At 43.6% G+C, this 5,000-nt stretch overlaps 2 protein-coding genes across 2 annotated transcripts in view; one reads left to right on the top strand and one right to left on the bottom strand.

Annotated features, from left to right (window-relative positions):
- The window catches only part of LOC127640208 (putative autophagy-related protein 11), a 27,115-nt gene extending 27,018 nt beyond the window's left edge, over positions 1 to 97 (top strand). The window contains exon 18 of the mRNA XM_052122662.1: positions 1 to 97. This exon is cut by the window's left edge and continues 538 nt beyond it. The gene's annotated coding sequence lies outside the window, so the exon portion shown is untranslated.
- Positions 98 to 1,199: 1,102 nt separating this feature from the next.
- Positions 1,200 to 5,000, bottom strand: part of LOC127640230 (contactin-1a-like) — a 44,825-nt gene continuing 41,024 nt past the window's right edge. The window contains exon 24 of the mRNA XM_052122681.1: positions 1,200 to 5,000. This exon is cut by the window's right edge and continues 670 nt beyond it. The gene's annotated coding sequence lies outside the window, so the exon portion shown is untranslated.

Below are 5,000 nucleotides of genomic sequence, written 5' to 3'. Positions count from 1 at the left end.
ATGCTGTAAAAGTATTGATCATTATTAATTCATGTTAACAAATAATGATATTGAGATGCCCAAGATGAATAATAAATCCAACATCATCCAATCACTGTCAAACATGTTCAAATAAAATGATCCATTATAAATGATGAATGTGTGTCAAACATGTTGAGTGATCCAAACATCATCTGCAGCCTGAAACTGATCCGATTTTAGGAGTGAACGCACTTAACTACATAGAGAGATATAGGATGCTCCCTTGCTCCCTATTTAGTGCATGACTTAACCTCCAGTGTGCTGTCTGTCTGCACTGGTCTCAGAACAGTTATAAGAGAGCTACAGGATGCTCCCTTACTCCCTATTTAGTGCATGACTTAACCTCCAGTGTGCTGTCTGTCTGCACTGGTCTCAGAACAGTTATAGAGAGCTATAGGATGCTCCCTTACTCCCTATTTAGTGCATGACTTAACCTCCAGTGTGCTGTCTGTCTGCACTGGTCTCAGAACAGTTATAGAGAGCTATAGGATGCTCCCTTGCTCCCTATTTAGTGCATGACTTAACCTCCAGTGTGCTGTCTGTCTGCTCTGGTCTCAGAACAGTTATAGTGAGCTATAGGATGCTCCCTTGCTCCCTTGCTCCCTATTTAGTGCATGACTTAACCTCCAGTGTGCTGTCTTTCTGCACTGGTCTCAGAACAGTTTGAAATGCAGTTTATACATGAATACATTTATTCTCAATGTGATAATGACAGTAAATATATGAATGCATTTAATAATGTTAATGAATATAATAATATTATACAGTGATAAAATAAAATATAACAAAATGTATATTAAAATGAAGCAAAACGACCCATAGAAAGTTGTTCTTTCTGTGGGTCAACAGAACACATTTTTTCAACTTTTGTGCGAATGCGGTCCTAATTTCCACATATGTGGACATCTTGTTTATCAGCGCACTGACGCATGAAAAAGAAATAAAAACATTTAAAGTGGCATATCAAACAAAATTGGAGATGCTACTCTTTACAACCAAACAGGTTTCAGTCAACAAATCTTAAAGAAGGTTCTTACCAGAGGCACTTTTGTTGGCGCTGCACCCGTAGAAGCACTTCACGAAAGTTGATGTCACGCTGTAGTGTCATGTGACTCTGTGCCCCAGAAGTTTAATCCTTAAATGACAGTGCAGAGTCTTGTGAACAGTATTCAGTCAGTTTAAATTTATTTAAATTATGCGTTGCAACTAGTGAAGCCAAAATACAACATCCACACATGTGGACGCAGGGTTGCACAAGGTTAACTTCATCTTATTTCCAAACATGACACCTCATTCATACTGACAAAAACACACAAGAAGTGTTGAATTGGTCTCTATAAAGTTTAATAGAGAAGACTGAGATGAATGAAGCAGATAATAACAGGTTAGTCTTTATCTACAATGTCTTAGAGAAAGATCTCACTTGACCTTTAACCTTTCACCAGCAACACACAGCCAATGAGCATTCACCTCCCATCATGCAACTGTCCTCTGAATAACTGCAGCGCTAAAGTTGAGCGGGGGGGGCGGGGGGTTTGTCGCTGTCCTTTTCTGCATATCGTGGCCCTCTTCAGCCAGTCGCGGTCCGTTCGGCATAACACAGCGGCCCATATCAGCTTATCGCCGTTTATCGCGCGGTTCTCCCAATGGCCAGCCCACCCCTGACACAGACACATCTCAAACTATCAATAAGCATCAATAACCAAAATAAACCTCCATCATCAAATCAAATATCTGTTAAGAGCAGAACGAGCACACTGGACACACATTCATCTCTCGTGAGTTAACAGATGATATACATTAAATCTAAATGATCCAGAATAAACATACAGAACTTATATCAGGACGGAAACGATGAATCAATTATTTGTGCAAATACAGACAGACTACAAATGTTCAAATATTAGCGGCTGTAAAGAACAAAAATCTGCAAATAAAGTTTTGATAAGTTATTAACATTCATCACACAATCACCTGATAATGGCACAGATTTGAGCGATACAGTCAGTTGTTTTGTGCTCATTGATCATGACCTCATTTGATCTTTGGACAATAAACTCAAACAATGTTTGTGACAGTTACACCGTATCTGTAACAGATGAATCAGTGAAGCTGTCAGCACTGTTACATCATTGACATTCTCATTGTGATGTCATAGACACCTCGTATTGAGCCCCACAGAGGACAGAGAGGGAACTTATTTTCTGAAATAGTTCTGCTGAAATAGAATGGTTGATGTGTTCGAGTGGGGGGAAATCGCCAAATTGGATCATGCAACCTTAAATCCCAGGGCCCCCCCGGGCAGTCAAGGGCCCCTGGGCACAGGCCCCCATTGGCCCGGTTGGTAATCCATCCCTGGCTGTCTTGTCGATCTTGTTTAAACCCTTATTCAATCACGCCAATCCCCTTATTCAGCGCCCATCGGGTGCACAGTTGGCCTGTATAAGCGGGCGCTCAGTCACCGATTCACTAACAGATATATTCATGAGGAGTCACCGCCGATGACTTAAGTCATCTTAAAGATATGAACAGTCCCACGTGGCGGCTGCCAGGTGGAAACTAATGTAGTCTGGGATCTATATAGGTATAGATATGCACAGTATGAATTATTAACCCTCTCACAACAAGGTTGGGAAAGTAGGTTTAATTTCTTATGGGAGTACTTATGACTTTTAAAGGGGCAGTTCAACAGCATATAATTAGGCGGCTGTGTTGATTACAGTCATGTGCTCGGGCTCACCCGCTTCAAAGTAAGAAGCGCTCTATGCAGAGAGGACTTGTGAGAAGATGGACCCCACTTCCAGGTTATAAAAGCTCCTGTGCCAAACATATGTCCTGTAAGGACACACCATTTGCCTTCCAGCAAGTCCGGACGTCAGTCGATGTGGCTTGGAGGGGCGGGGCGGGATTATGGCAGCGGTGAGGTGCGACCGCCTGTTCAGCCAGGGGAAGCTTTGAGTCGTCGTTTTCCTCTGCGTGGTCCACATTAATGAGGATGGCAGCATCACTGATGGGAACGCTGCGAGTGTCACAGCATCATTCCCATCGTCAGAGCCGGCAAATGTAATGAGGCCACGCACACTAATAGAGGGCCGGAGCTCCTCACGCGCATATTGCACAGGCGAAGACGTTAGATCGGAAGTTTGGGGGGCGCGCAGGGCTTGCACCAGCACAAGCTCCTCATCTAATTCTTCTAGCTCAACCTTACTGCCTCTCCATGCCTCCTCATGTGGTCCCTCAGGACTTCACAGAAGCATGAGAGGCTGGATCTACTTCAGAACGAGGTCGATCCTAGAGCACAATGTCTGGAGATCCATGCCCTCGCAGTGGGGGCCGTCGGTCTCCATGAGAGATGCTTGTGCGTGGGCATGGCCCAGGCAGTGAACGTAGCTCTCAAGCAGGTAGAAGATCGCTGAAGCGCTGCGTTGACCAACGACGAGCATCTTAAGCGAAGGACACGTTCACCAAGAGCATCTCCAATGGTGATGTGGAGAACTCTTCACCGGAAGCCACAGGGGAGCGGAAAGACTTTCGGTGCAGGCGCTGAGCACAGGTAACGAGTCGTACTGTTCGTGTCTTGCTGAGAAGTTCCGTCGACGGCAAAGTAGAAGTACTCCAAGACAAAGATGAAGTTCATAGTCTTTAAGGCAGGCCTGGACTGGGAAGAGAAATCGGCCTGGGATTTTACATGGCAACTGGCCCAAAACATGTTGAGCGGGTTGAGAGGTGAGCCAAAAGTTGTTGGGGGCCTTAGCTGTCCTTTTCTGCATATCGAGGTGCAATTTTGTGGTCTGTTCTGCATAACGCGGTGGCTCATTTCAGCTCATCGCGGCACAATCGGCGGCCGACTTACCAGTCCGCTTGGCCCGCTCCCGATGGCCAGTCCGCCCCTGATCGGCCCCAAAGTGTGTTGGCCCACCGGGAAAATTCTTGGTATGCCAGATTACCAGTCCAGCCCTGCTTGAAGGAAGAAAATTCGGAAGAAGTGGTGACTGAGCGCCCACTCATATAGGCCAACTGCCCGCCTGAAGGGGCGGGGCTCAGACACCACAGCCAATCAGAGGATCGCTGTGATTGACTAAGGGTTTAACAAGGTCGTCCAGAAGGACTTCCTCATAGTGCTTACGGCAATATTGAGTGAACTGAATCGAAAGGGAACCAGAGTAACCACAAAACTGACGGATAACCATATTTGAACTGTAACCATGAATGTAATAATACAGGAAAACCCAAAACTGTGGTAATAACATTTATAATCGCTTGCAAATAGTCATAACCACAATATTGACCATGGCTTTATTACAGTAACTATATAGTATATTTACTGTACATAACTTATAGTTTAAGATATATATATATATTGTGGTTGCCATGGTTTCACTACAAATGTCATTATTTCAGAAATAAACTCGCTGTCTATCTTACAGGAGCTTGTGATGTTTCTGGTCTATTATTTAAATCATTGTATAAGATCATTTAATATGAATTGTATTTATTGTTATTTTTAAAACAGATCAATTGGTTTCGTAGCATTATTTTGGGTTCAATATGAAGCAGAATTGTATTTGTATTGTTCTGTTGCTGAAGTCTGGAGCTCACAGCTGATTGGTCTGTGTTAAAACATTGAGCTGATGTTCAGATTCAACGTCTGATGGAACATTTATAAATATACATCACGTCTGTTCTTCCACTGTACCTCAGGCTTAAACACTGACCCCAGATCAGCTCAAACACTCGTGTGATGCTTAAACAAACAGTAAAACTGACTCCGAATCAGTCCATCATTGTTCTTTTGCAACGTCTCTTCGTCATGATCTGGATCTATTATACTAAAGCTCTGCATATACGACTAAAGCGGACAAATACAACGCATTACTCATTTTCTGGCAATTAATCGCAAAAAAGACAAAAGTCTGTTTTCATTTAATGACATTTAGTATCTGATGTTCACATGCACTCGGTTCACTGCGCACAGATGT

The sequence above is a fragment of the Xyrauchen texanus genome, chromosome 49 (assembly GCF_025860055.1).
Source record: "Xyrauchen texanus isolate HMW12.3.18 chromosome 49, RBS_HiC_50CHRs, whole genome shotgun sequence".
NCBI classification, from domain to species: Eukaryota; Metazoa; Chordata; class Actinopteri; order Cypriniformes; family Catostomidae; genus Xyrauchen; species Xyrauchen texanus.
This window is presented reverse-complemented; position numbering and strand designations above follow the sequence as displayed.